The sequence below is a fragment of the Phyllostomus discolor genome, chromosome 4 (assembly GCF_004126475.2).
Source record: "Phyllostomus discolor isolate MPI-MPIP mPhyDis1 chromosome 4, mPhyDis1.pri.v3, whole genome shotgun sequence".
Lineage (NCBI taxonomy): Eukaryota > Metazoa > Chordata > Mammalia > Chiroptera > Phyllostomidae > Phyllostomus > Phyllostomus discolor.
The window spans coordinates 55,706,965-55,720,577 of record NC_040906.2 but is presented as its reverse complement, the minus strand read 5'-3'; the positions used below and the strand labels follow the sequence as shown (position 1 = coordinate 55,720,577).

Below are 13,613 nucleotides of genomic sequence, written 5' to 3'. Positions count from 1 at the left end.
CCCTTCTTCTCCCCCCCCCCCCGCCACCCTTATTCTTCATTAACTTTACCAGGTAATCAAGATGTGTGCTAGGTATATGATTAAGACAGGTTTCTCCCTGGAGAAAGATTCCTCCACATTGTGGTTCAACTATAACTGATCTCCCAGAATATTGGCTTCTTGACTTACAACTCAGAGTAAAAGTGTCTTCTCTTTAAACTCATAAGCAGATTCTTTCTTCCCTTGTTGTGTAAAGTTATAAATTCTGCATATGAATCCAACTTACTGTACTTACCTTTAGAGTAATGAGCGTGTCCTCTGCTGAAGCTTTGTCTACTGATGCCTGACCCTGGAGCCCTTCACACAATTAGCTGCATTTTTGTGTATCATCTTTCTTCTGTCACAAGAGCTTATTGTCCTTTTAACCAAAATTCCTTTTCTCCTCTTCTTTGCACAGAATTACCTATACGTTTCTTCAGTCTCTTGTAGAAAATAGCACTTATTATCTTCAAATTCTCCAGCAGCAGCCAAATCACCAGCACTAGTTAGCAGGGCAGGAGAAGGGCTCTATATCCATCCAGCCATGTCTAATACTGACCATCTTTTTTCTAGGCAAGAAAAGCTTCTACTGATTTAGTATTTGGATTTCATTGTAGGTTGGTTGAAGATACTGTTTTGTTTGCAATTTTATAGAGAAATTGCCCTGGCTTTCTCTATGAGATGAAAACAAACAAATAAAAAAGAAAAAATGCACAAATATTTTATGTCTTCTATTTTGATAAACACCCCCCCCCCCCAATCACAACTTCAGTCTGGTCGAGCTGCATGCCTTTAAATAGTGAATACTGGTATCATATGTTCATAGTTAATCGGTATTCTCAGCTCATCTCTAGGGTGATAAATTTAATTCTAGATAAGCTTTGCTTTCATTTTGAGGACAAATTTGCCAAAGAGCCAACAATAAGTTCAACACCAATTTCTAGTCCTCACCAGTCTTCGCAGGGATACAGCTGCTCTCTAGTCAACTAGATACTCAAGCCAGAAGCTTAGGGGTCATACGTGGCACTTTTTTCTCCTTGATACTCACATCTACTCCATCACTATTAATGGAACCTCTTGATTCTCTCTCAAACAGTTTTCAAACCCATATACTCACCCACTGCCACTACCCTGCTCCTAGCTACCATTGGCCCTCACCAGCCTCCTACTGCTCTAGCCAGATATTCTTTTCTATTCCAAGCAGTCTCAGAAGAAAAATATTTTCACAACATGAAACACACTTCTCCTAAAGACAAAGACCAAAATCACTAATAAGACTCATGTGGCCCTACATGGCCTGGCCTCTTTCTGCTCCTCATACTGCTTTCACTCCAAGCACTGCCTCGCTGAAAGCAGCCCTTCTGCACTCTCTTCATTTCCTCGGATGGGTTATGCGCAATCCCCTCATCACCTTCAGATCCCAGGCAAAGCTTTGATGACCATCCAGAGCAGATCAAACTCCTCTACTTTTACAATTATAGCAGTTGCAACATTAATAATTTAACATATGCACAGATGAATATTCAATCAATGTTTGTCCTTCTCCCTGAACAAAACTCAATGCAGACAGAGAAACCTAGTTTTTTAAATCTTCTTTACTATCTCAAGCTCCTAGAACACCATATTACATGTGGTTTTAGCTCACCAGCTTTCCCTTTTACACACTGTTAGGATGAGTATGGAGTTCTTGGTTAGAAGATAATTATTATAGTCCTGACTGGTGTGGCTCAGTCAGTTGGGCACCATCCTACAAAGCAAAAGGTCACCATTCAATGACCAGTCAGAGCACATGCCTGGGTTCTGGGTTCGGTTCCCAGTCAGGGCACATACGAGAGGCAACCAGTCAATGTTTCTCTCTTGCACTGATATTTCTCTCCCTCTCTCTCTCCTTCCCTTTCTCTCTCCCTAAAAATAAATAAATAAAATCTTCAAAAAAAAAAAAAGGAAAAAGAAGATAGTCCTTCTAGAAATAAGTGAAGACCATAATGCTTGACATATGCTAAGAGCACTGGTTTCAGCACTTTACATGGATTGGCTTATTTAAATTCCAAAACAACCCATTGAGTAAGGGTTAAAACCATTCTCGTTTTATTAAGAAAATGTAAGGCCCAAAGAAGTTAGTCATCTGTCAAGATCATGAGGGTGACAAATGGTTGAGCTCCTCTCTGAACCTAGAAAGTCTGAATCCACTGTCTACGATCTTTGTCACTAAGTGGCACTCTAATGCCTCCTAAAGCAACAAAATCATTCTCAGTGGTGGTGAGCCTGGAAAAGGCTGTGAAAACACATTTGTGTAAACAAAACACATTTGTGTAACTTTTGTGCTTGTCACCCCCTACCCCACACAGGATTTGCATAAACTTTAGAAAGTGACCTATAAAATATCCATAGAATGAGCAAACTAATGAAATAATTGATTAAACAATGACTCACTCTGTGAAGAGGTATGATTTAAGGGGCTGAAACAACGAAGTGATTGATAAATGGCATGTGTTAAGAATAATAATCTATAAGATAGGTTGCAGGTGAGAGCCTTGAAAAAGCACTAATGACAGTTATGATCATTTACATATGAAGTGGTGGGGCTTGGACTAGAATGTAATTAAGAAGCTGATGAGATAAATACCTTTTACAAAATGCCTTAAATGTGAAGTACGTTTTCTATTTTTTTTTCTCTGCCTTCCATTTACATATCGGTCCTACAGATAAGGCAGATAATGGGAAGTGGAAGGCAATTTATAAATTCTTTAAATATCTCATGGCCCATATTAAGAAATAACCCTCCAAAAAAAGGCCTACTTCTGTTTTAACAGAACTTAATTCTTACTTAATATCTGAGAGGAATATTATATTAACCTCTTTTTTTTTGTATTTTTAGTGATAAACTGTTTCCCAAAAGATCTTTTTTTAAATCTCCATTGCTTTCTTTCTCATTAAATTTAAATTCAAACTTCAAATGCTATTAATAGACAGAATAATGTCCTCCCTTACCGCCCACCAAAGATGTCCACATTCTGATGCTTGGAACTGTCAGTCTGTTACTTTACCCGGCAAAGTGACTTTTATATGTAATTAAGCTCTTGTGAAGGAGAGACTATCTTGGATATCTGAGTGGGTCCAATGTAATCATCAGGGTCTTTGTAAGAGGGGGGGGGGGGCACAGGTATCAGAGTCAGAGATTGTTTTGAAGATGATAAGCTGTTATCTTTGAAGGTGGAGGAAGGGCCAGGGGCCAAAGACTGGAGGAGGCCTTAGAAACTGGAAAAGGCAAGGAAATATTCTGCTTTAAAGCCTCCAGAAAGAATGCAGACCCGCTGAGGCCTTGGTTTGAGGATTTCTGACCTTCACTCTGTTGGATAACAAATTTGCATTGTTTGAAGCCACTACATTTATGGTAATTGGCTATAACAACAGGAATCTTTTGCCCTTATGGCATGCCCATGACTCAATTTTTTTTTTAAGATTAGAAAAGGAGCAAAGAACTAGTATTGATTCACCTCAAAGGATCAATTATTTTGCTGTTGCTGAGGACATAGACAATTAAAGCAATTCTTAGAACACTCTGAAGTTAAAGATATCTTGTTTTGTTTTTCAGAAATGCTTTAAGTGGTTTCAATATATCTCAGTTTTTCAAAACTGGATAACCCTGGAGAAGTAAGTGATTGACAGTGGAGGAAGGAAGAAGAGGCAATGTAGATGTAAGTACTTGTAGACTTATTGATTTAGATACGTGCTTAATTTATCAAGTACTGATATTTTTTGTTTCAATGTTTAAGATGATCAGAGGAAAAAATAGTACCTCCTTAGAGTTAATGATACATTGCATATATCAGTTTCATATAAAACATTGTGGAATTACATTGTTCAAATTTTCCTAGTAAATTAGAAGCAACATTTACTTTCCTCTGTGTTAATTACTCCCTCTATCCATATTCTAAACTACAATTTACATTTTAAATTGTATATTTTTCATTCTAGTACAGTCTTTCATTGATTTACCCATAATCTAAATACTAAATTTCTTCTTTGTATCCAATTAATAGATGGTTTATCTTTTCCTATATTCTGCACATCTGATTTATCTATCTATCTTCCCAAGACTGATCAACTATATATTTAAACAATAGTAGGAAGGACTCATGTTTTAGTATAACCTTATATATGAATTCCACAGACTTGGGGGAAAATCCTGTATTCTTTATATATTATTACAGATGTGGTGTAGATAAACTGTGAATAATTTCAAAGTCTCTTCTGACTGTGTTTGTTAAGTGATGTGTGATTAGTAAATTTTACTCCTCAAAGTAATTTAAGGAAAAACCTTCTACCTGCCAGACATCCCTCTCACCTCTGTTACACTTACTTAGGGGAGAATTTTCACAACCTAAACAAAGTTTTGCTTTCCTGGTAGCTGCATAATGCAAACTGACAGGTCATGATCTCACTAGATGATGCCAAGAGTATCTGTTATTTCTGCCTGATTAAATTCTAACATGATTCTGGTGGATGTCCTGAGCCGTAGGGTTAGGCAGGACCCCTAGACTCTATAATTTAAAATAAGGAGCCAGTTTAAATGTTGATTTAAAATGTAGACAAATGAGTTTTTTCCCTTCATCTGTGTAATTTATGGGTCAGCCACCTCCTTTTTTTTTTTCAGTTAAAGAATGTATCTTTGTACCTGAATTAAATACCTCTTACATAAACATTCTAACTCAATGAAAACAGAATTGGTAATTATCCTTCTTTTTATGTACTTGTTCTTGTATCAATCATCACTTTTTGGTTGAACTGCAACACGTCAAGCGGTTCCTGTAAGTAGTGCCTACTGCTGACCTTTGTGATTCATTCTACATTTCTTTGCAGTTTCACATGGTTTTATTAGGTTCAATCCCAGCCCATATCAAGGTCAGACTGTTAACCTGTTAGTCTGGCATAAACTCTATTATCAGCTATCATTTAAGAAACTCTCTTAAAAAGTTGCCAAACGGAAGGAAATTCAACAGGTTTTAGAACTACTCTGCCTTTGGGTATACTCTAGGCAGATGGTAACATTAGAGAAACAATCTGGCCTTGTTCTCAAGTACCCTTAGGCATGTATGGTAATTTCTATGGTTCCTCTAGCCAGAGAGGTTTGAGTGAGTCTAATGAGTCACTCTTTTCATCTTTGAGAATGTAACCAACTAGAGTCAGACAAGGAGCCAGTAAGTATTAAAGTAGGCTCATAATTTTACTGGTGAAGGATTCATTTTGAGCCTAGAAATGAGACCCTTAAGTCTCTGACCTGTCCATCATGTTGCAGGTGGACAAGCTCTTCCTAAAAGAAGGCCTGCTTCTTCATCTGACTCCATGAAATTTACAAGAGCCAGCATTTACTGTGCCTGGGCAAGGTCCTCTCCAAGAGGACAAAAGAAAGTGGGGTCTGTGCTACCTAAATTATGCTGGGGTCAGACATTTTTGATTATGTAATTCAGGAAACAGCAGACTCTTAATTGGAATGTTCACTTCTACAATGAGGACAAAGTGGGAAGGAGAATGGGATGAACTGTTCCTGGGAAATAGAATGGAAGTGACTTCATTAAAAAAAAAAGGACTTGGAGAAATAGCTCCCTGTACCAGGAAAAATACCCTCATGTGCCAGGTATATGAAACCTTGACTTCCAAGTATTTCTGTGTAGCTGCTTAGGACTTGGACTCAGCCAACATGACTTTAAATCCTAAACTGCCACCTTTCTAATAGACCATTGCATAAATATCTTAAGTGTATAAACCTCAATTTCTGCATCTGGAAAAGGGCAGTGATACCAGTAGCTACACCACAGGGTTGTGGATATTAAATGAGAAATTACATGTAAAACACTACAGAAGGTGTGGGATCTGTAGAAAGGCCATGCAAAATGAGAGCTACATAGCAATTGTAATTACTTTATTATTATCATTATTGTTATGCTTAAAGGAATATCTTTTTGTTTTGAGCTGAACTCACTTATATATTCACATATAGATCAATGGCGCTTATTCATTTGTTAAAATCAGTACTTAATTCTAACCCAGGATCAGCAAACATAGCCCACAAGCCAAATTCACCACCAAATTCTTTTTTTTTTTCTTATAAACAAATTTGTACTGGATCACAGACATGCTTACTCATTTGTGTATTGTTTATGGCTGCTTTTGAGCAACGGTGGCGGAGGTGAGTAGCTGGGACAGACACCAGACACCATCTAGCTCACACAGCTTAAGATATTTACTTTAGGGCTCCATACAGAAAAAGTTTAGCAGTCATTCCTAACATCTGTACAGGGATATGTGAAACATCAAAATGGGCCCAACTTAGGTAGAAAGAAACACTTAGGGAAATTCAAAATTAGATTGAGTGTTGATGCCCTTTGGACAAAGGTAATGAGTAAAAATGTTTGGCTTTATGAGGCAGTCAGACTTAGAAAACTTTGTTGGGATGACTTTGAAATAATGTTGTGTTTGACCCTTCTAACAAGCTACTAATAGGCATGGTTTGGTTTATGAATTATTTCTTAAAAAACAAATGTATTGGGGTGGCATTGGTTAGTAAAATTGTATGTGTCAAGTGTACAGTTCTACGATACATCTTCTGTATATTGCACTGTGTTTCCACCACCCCAAACTGAGTCTTCTGTCACCATGCATTTGACCCCTTTTACCTTTTGCTACCCCCACCCCCCTTGCTTCTATTAATCACCATACTATTGTCTATGTCAATGAGGTTTTGGTTGTTTGGTTTCCCTGGTTGTTCATTTGTTGCTTTTAGTTTTATAACATACATATGAGTGAAATCATATAGTTCTTGAATTTTTCTGTTTGACTTATTTCACTTAGCATAATATTCTTAAGACCCATCCATATTGGGCAAATAATTTTCAACAAATGAGCCAAAAACATGCAATGGAGAAGAGAAAACCTCTTCAATAAATGGTGCTGACAAAATTGTAAAGTCACATGCAAAGGATGAAACTAGACTCGTGTTTGTGCCCATATACAAAAATTAACACAAAATGGGTCAAAGCCATAATATGGGACCTGAAACAATTAAGGTATACTATTGTTTTTTAATAAAATGCTTTTAAGCACATTAGTCCTTTTCATCTTTACTAATTCTCTTTCCTCATTACTTTGGGATTGTTATTCAATTCTAATAGCTTAAGATAAATACCAACTCCTTTATTTTTAATCTTCGTTAATAATGGAGTATTGTAATGGTACATTTTTTCCTTAATTCTGCTTTTTCAGTATCCCCTTCTAAGTATTCTCCTTTTATTTATTTTAGTTTATAATTTTATTCCTCTGTTCCTTTGATTAAAAAGTTGATTCCTAAATGATTATTATAGGGAACTGTTCTGTGTAGTAAGGCGAATGTAGTCCAGCCCTATGGGAAAACCGACAGGTGTGAGTGGCACACAGGAACCAAACCGCAGATAGGTTTTCCCAGGGGGGAATCAGGGCTGCATTGTACCAAGGCTGCTTTGAGGCTTTCTTTTGCTAAAACACCTTCACCCTGAATTGAGGCAGCAAATGTTTACTAAATATCTCTAAACTAACTTCCTAAAATCTGTGCTAAACCTCCCAAGTATGGGGTGTAACCAGTTCTACTACTTTTCCCTTTATATCTGCAACATCCTTCTTTTTGAAGTAATTAGCAACATTCTTTTCTTTGTTATCTGTAAAAGGTAATCACCTACAATGAAACTGTGCATGGTAAATGAGGACCATTCTCAATGTAATGTACCCAGAAAAGCAATAAAAGCCTGTCCAGGAAGGAGTCAGGCCCTCTCTCACTTAGAGAGCGGCCATGCTGTCCCTTTTTCTCCACAGGACTTCTGTAGTCTGTGTGAATTTGGTCACAGCAGCCGCAACACACAGACCCTGCAGACCAGAGTCCACATCAGATCATGATACATTTTAAATTATTTTTTCTTGTTTTGTTACAAGTATGTGATATATAACCACTTTACTTTTTTGATTTATGATATTCATTTTAACAAAGTGCATGATTAATTTTTGAAAATGTTTCATAGATATACCATAAACCTTATTCTCTATTTGAAGTTAAGTCCCTCCATACATCTCCATATATATGTAATCAAATATACTGATTGCATTATTCATAGCCTGTATGTTTTTACCTGCTTCATTTGTTTGTTTGTTTGTTTACTATTCCAGTCCAATTCCAGATGGGTGTATTGATATGTACTTGCACTGAAAGGGGGGAAAACACACCTTGATATGATCTCATTCGTGCATATGTAAAATTGTCCTTAGATGTGTGTGACCTTTCTTATTCCCAGGTGTTATTGCCATATTGACTTCCATCACGAACCCATTCTTATTTTGACCAAATAAGGGGTTCTATATTTTTATGCCTTCCTAATTTTAAAGCTGGCATATGAATGAGTACTTCCACTGCTTGGCCCTGTGTATATCTGGCAAATTCCTTACACCTAAAAATGACTGCATGGCTGTTTTTCAGGACAGTAACTAAGTTGAAACATAGTTACCTCCCTTGATTGTATCTGCTTTGAGTCAGTGCTCAGCTTTATGCTCACTGCCTAATCTGAGTCTTGTCCAGGACAGGTTAGTTTTCATTTCCAACATGTGATCCCACTATAGGACGATAGGTGGGGCTAAAATCTCATTTAATGCTTCTCTTAAAAGACACTGATCTGGATTTTCTCCCAAATCAACCCTTGATTTGCTTTTTTCTGTGCCATATTATTGATTTTCACATACAGACCACAATCTAGAGTGATTTTTTTGCATAATAAACTTCAACATTTCTTAAAAAGTTATAAGAGAGAAATAAATACCAGGCATTCCAGTTGGTAGCATTGTAGTCTGTTCTATATAAACCAAAAAGGGGGGGAGAGAGGGCAGACTATGTGGCTACAGAGAAAACAATGTTAAAATAAATGCAAAGCAATGAAAACTTTCATTAGTCATGGAAAGCCCCAGTCCAATAGCTTGCTTCTCAATGTTTCTCAGAAGACAGAATGTACAGTAGGACAAATGTAAATCAAAACAGACAAAAAAAATCTGACTTTATAAAATCTATCACATACAGTCAAAAATGGAAGAAGAAAAAAACCCTTTAAAATTAAATTTATATAGCTAAACTATAAGCCCAAGAGTTTTGACAAGTACAATAGATTTTATGTTGGTTGAGTTTTTTATTTTTTTTTTTCCTAAACTGCTTCTTTAAGGTAAACTAATCCAATTGATCTCTGAGAAAAGAAGTTAGAAGCTACAGTTGCAACATGTTGTAAAAAACTAGGCCCTAGTATTGTAATCTAATAATTCATATATTTTAAATTGAAGTTTTGGTTGGTTTAGATATCCAGTTTAATATGGGTTTTAAAAGATGGGCAGTGGGGTGTGACCTGCCCATTAAAACTATCAGTAGGCATAACTAGAAAGTGACTGCACACACATTCTAAGTATAACTAACTTATGCGTCTAAGACTTAAGGACAAAGCTCTCAGTCGCCTAGAGCATTCACTCCAGAAATATGGAGGCTGTACTTAAGTGAGCTAAGAGTACTGCTCACTTACTCTATATGTGGTAACTGGTAGCACTGAACATTTATATCAGAAATCTTAGAATTGGCTTTGTATAATACTAAATTTCACAAATTTTTTCTGCAGTCCGCTTACTCCTCCCATGATTGCTCCTTCCAGAAAACTTGACACTCTCATTTGGTGGCCTCAGGAATCTTTTCAAAATAATTATTTCTCAAGAAAAGGAAATTTTCTAAATCACTCTTTTGGAGAAGTTCTCTTTCCAGGATTTATCTAGGTTTTCAAGAAAGTTTTCAAAAACCTTTACAGAAGGAGCTAGATTTGTTTTTCTTTAAACTATTCCATGTTTGATATCAAATTCAGCTTTGTTTTCCTCTCTGTTACTGGAAATGGCATGCAATCCATGGCAGATGGAGCTTATAGGTGGGAGTGGAAGTGGATCAAACTGGTCCACTTTCTGTAAATCAGTAGGTATGGAAATGCAGCCTTCTACAAAAGCTGCAAACACTGGAGTTGAACTGTGATGCTTTCAGAAGCTGTGCTGAAGTTCATCGTGAATTTTTTCAGGAACAAGGGCTAAAATCTTATCCTTATTTTCTTTATTTTTAAGACTATCTTGATCAAGAGATAGTCTTTAAAATATTTTTAAATTATGTTAATAGATTTTCTGTCAAAAGGTAAATTTTTCACTTAGGCAAACTTTCCTTTAACCTCTTAATCACACTTTACAATACTCAACTACCCCAGAGTGGAGTGCAGAGGACAGTTTTCTGATTGGTCACTGACCCAATGATGAACACTGTCCTTCCAGAATATATCTGGGGTGATGCTTAAATCCAAATTCCTTCTTCAGTGCTCAATGGATGATGTGAATGGCCACTGTCATGAGGGTCCAGCCCCTACAACATAAGTCTGCAGAACTGCAATGTCTCCTCAAGTAGCCATGTTCCTGCCCCGTCAATGTGAAACACTAGCTGTTTTTCCTGAGCCTGGAAAGCTCCCCGCTTCACTGTATTGTGTTGATTGGGTCTGTGGGAATATACCGTGACTATATCAATCTTGTATCTCTCTGTCTTTTTTTTGCATCTCCTTTTCCGGATCACTCTGGCTATAGAAGGATTGGTAACATATGTAAATATCATCTTTCAATGTGGATGAATTTCATGTTATTTAATGTAATTCTTTAGCACTCCGCCATAACTCAGCTAGTGTTAGTATCGGGTCTAGGGAGAGAGCCCGGTTTTGAGGCGCCAAGTGTCTCAGTACAGCGCTGAACTCAACCCAAGCAAGATTACCCCAGGAATTGGCAAGAACAGCAGACCAGCTTAGCCTCTTTACACGCACAACATTGATGTGACCCACAGAGGCCCTCAGGAATTGTAGTTATCACTTAGGTGTTAGCCTGGGCAAGAAGCGCTCTAGATAGTCTCCTCCCACCACCTCCCACACTATTTCCACTTCTCAGGTGGACAGAATGAGGCCCTGCCAATTCCAGGAAAATCTTCTGAAGGTGGGGACCGTTAAGCATATTGAGAATCAACACTGAGATGAAGAGTTACATAAGGCAAGGTAGGTGGGAATGTTACCAAGAGCGGATGGGGTCCTGTTTCCTGCCCCTACCCTCTAGGCAAAATTCCAGAGGCAAAGGTTTGGTGATAAAGGAAAGGAGTGTTTATTCAAAAGCTTCACAATTTTGGAATAGAAGCTTTCCACTTGCATTAGTCACTTAAACCTATCAAAGCTGAACATTTCACTCTTTAGTTACAGCTTTAATCACTTTAATGTATCAATTAATGCTAAACTCTAACACCTGAGTTCTCCTAGTGTTCCATTAATTTTTAATTATATTATTTCTTTGGGGCTAGTTTACAAACTAAAACAACATAAGATATAAAACCTACATAATTTTGGAAGAACGGCAGGCTTCTGCCTCGGAGTTCGTCCCCCCCGGGAACATCCAAAGACGAATAACCCTTCCACCCTTTGCCAGGTCAGCCTGATTCTAGGCTGCACCTGGAGTTCCTTCCCATCCAAAATACTGTCCATTGGAAAATGCAGGCAGCTGCAGGTTGATCATCCAGGTATCCTGGAGGAAGATAGCCTGAGAGAGCCCATGAGACTGTGAGCCAGAGAGCCCTTCTTTTATTTCAAATCTTCTGACCCATAATTCCATGTGCTCTGAAGACATTCAGGTTCTCAGCCAATCCCGTGCTGGATTGCTTACGACTGCCTCAGCAAAATCCTCCTACCACCTCTCCCTACTCCTCCCCAGTGGCCTGATTAGATCTCTCTGTATCAGAAGAGGCTTGAAGTTTCCATCACGCCACTCATTCCAGTCTCCAGGAGTTCACCAACCTGGAAGTTCCAGAGTGATTTTTAGTACACTGGAAGTTCCTGTGGCAATGACCTTTATTTTCCTGAGGAATAGAAAGAGGTTGGAACAGAGGGGCAAGTATCAAGCTCATTTGCCTGTACTCTGTAGATGTAACTGCTACCAGGAGTCTGAGCTCCATTGAGTATGAATTATAGATAAACTTCAGAATTTGCCTATTAGTCTTTAGATATTCATGGTCAAAAAGGTTTATAAATTTGCCAAGATAAGATATGATATGTTTCTGGGTAAAACTTTATTTGATTATTTCAGAACTTGTACTCTAAATTTCAAAACAGTGAGAAATAGAAATCAATTGGTACTTGACTCTTCCACTCATTGCCTATCTAGCACCATGCAAAAAGTTAGCATTACTCACATTTTTTGGAGAGGATCTGGTTTAAGAACATTTTTCCTTATCCTAAAGCCAAAACTATATTCTCCTATATTTTCTTTAAGAATTTAAAGTTATTGTTTTTTTTTTAAATAAATAGGTCCTTATTAATCTGGCATGCACTTGTTAAAGTCTAGTGAAAAACAATATGTTACTGGGGCAGAAGGCCATGGAAGGGCTTGAGAAACACAAGAAGATAAAATATATTAAAGTATCTATCCAGAGATACTGGTCAATTTAAAGAAATAATAAAGGGTACTCTAACCAGTATGACTCAGTTAGTTGGAGTGTTGCCCAATAACCAAAATGTTGCAGGTTCACATAGCGGCCTGGGCACATACCTGGGCTGTAGGTTCAATCTCTGGTCCGGGTGCAGATGATCCCCAGTCTGGGTGCCTATGGGACACAACTAATCAATTTTCTCTTTCTCCTCAGTGTTTTTCTCTCTCCTTCCCCCTCTCTCTAAAAGCAATGGAAAAATGTCCTTGGGCAAGGATGAAAAAAAATGGGCAGAGAACCTGAACAGACAGCTCTCCCAAGAAGACATACAAATAAATGACCAACAAATATATGAAAAGATGCTCAACTTCCTACTATTAGGGAAATGGAACTCAAAACTACAGTGGGATACCACCTCACACCTGTTGGAGTGACCGTTAACAAGATAGGTAGGTGTTGAAGAGCTTGTGGGGGAAAAAGAATTCTCATTCATTGCTGGTGGAAATGTAAACTGGTACAGCCACTATGTAAACAGTGTGGAGGTTTTTCAAAATATTAAGAATAGAGTTACCATACCATCCAACAACCCCCTTCTGGGTATCACTGGAAAATTTGAAAACATTTGCAAACACATATGCACCCCCTGTAGGTTATTGCAGTATTATTGTGGTGGCCAAGACATGAAAGCAACAGGTGTCCCTTGTTAGATGATTGGATAAAGAATATGTGGCACACATGCTCAGTGGAATACTACTCAGTGACAGGAAAAGATGAAATACTGCCATTTACGACAACATGGATGGGACTTGAGAATATCATGCTAAGCGAAACAAGCCATAAAAAAGTTAAGAACCATATGATTTCACTCATATGTGGGATATAAAAGTGAAAGCAACAAATAAACAAGAAAAAGAAACACTCATATACAATAGTATGGTGGTTACTAGAGAGGAGGGAGGTAAAGCGTGAAGGGGGTAAAATATAAGATGATTTGACTTTGAGTGGTGGGCACACAATGTGCAATGAAGATCATGTACCACAGAAATGTACACTTGAAACCTATATG

At 37.7% G+C, this 13,613-nt stretch overlaps 1 pseudogene; it reads right to left on the bottom strand.

Moving 5' to 3' along the window:
* Nucleotides 1-9,736: 9,736 nt before the first annotated feature.
* Nucleotides 9,737-13,613, bottom strand: part of LOC114494842 — an 87,022-nt pseudogene continuing 83,145 nt past the window's right edge.